A 1236-nucleotide genomic window follows, 5' to 3' on the forward strand; every position below is an offset into this window, starting at 1 on the left:
TTTAACGGTATTTCAGATTTTCAGTTACGTTTATTTTATTACGTACTTCAGCCAAAAGTTACACAAATGGTGTCATTACTACTTTCGACTTATTAACGAGTCTTCAAAAGAAGATAGTCTATTCAAATGAAGTAAAAGGCCAATTTTAAAATACTAGGAAAGCAAATTAGCTTCTATACACAACCATACTTACATGAATACGTTACACAGTAACTCTTCAATCGAAGAGGTCCAGAGAGACAAGACACTCACGTGGTAAACGAATCTGTGCTCCAGTAGTTGGAACTGAACGCTACAGTTGGCTACGTAAATGAACGCTACAGTTGGCTACATAATGATAACTTCGCTAATCTCAAAACACGAAAATATGATCAAGAATATTCACAGTGTAAAATTCACTGTCAGGGAACATCTTTTCGAAGTGGAAACTAGTAATGAAATCATTTAACGCCTAGCAAGTTAGATGAAAAAGTCAGGATGGACGATACAGTCCGACAGTAACAGCTGTGGTCGCAATTTGTACACTGCACATAAAATTATGGTTGTGTACGGAAGTTTGTCATTTAGTTACCTAGTGTTCTGCTATCAACCTTTATTTATGTTTACACAGAACATCTAATGAGGACTCGGTAATAAGCCGGAATCGATAATAACACTTCTAATTGAGTTGAAGCAACAGTATATTACTAAAAAAAGTTACAAGAACGCAGTGCCTTTTCCTAAGGCAATATGCTTGGTATGCCTATGTTGATAAGTTACATTTTAACCAGTTTTGAACGCTGAAACACTATTTTAATTCCTGCACGTTTAATTCAAATGTAATTACGAAATGGTATAAACTTGAGCGAGATTTTATTATAACGAGGCGATAACGACAAAGAAAATTTGGGCCACGAAGAGAGAGACTGGAAGCCCGTGCGAATGCTACAAGAGCCGCCACGAAACTGAGAAATCGGCATGCTCGCGTCTTTCGCTCCCCCCATCGAGAAGGTTATCTAGACGGTCCAAAGTGCCGGTAATTAATGGCCGGTGTTAACCCGGTGTGGGGATGTGGGTGTTGGTGGGGGCAGCGTGGCCGCACGTACTCGCCTGCTCCCGCGTATAAAAGGCGCGGCCCACCGGCCATCCTCACACGCAGTCTTACCACCGCACCGTCCCTCGCTCTCGTCTCTGAAGTCTACACTCCTCTTCTGCAAAATGATGAAGCTGGTGAGTATTTTACTTGCGTTGCTCACA

Source organism: Schistocerca cancellata, chromosome 9, assembly GCF_023864275.1.
Source record: "Schistocerca cancellata isolate TAMUIC-IGC-003103 chromosome 9, iqSchCanc2.1, whole genome shotgun sequence".
NCBI lineage: Eukaryota > Metazoa > Arthropoda > Insecta > Orthoptera > Acrididae > Schistocerca > Schistocerca cancellata.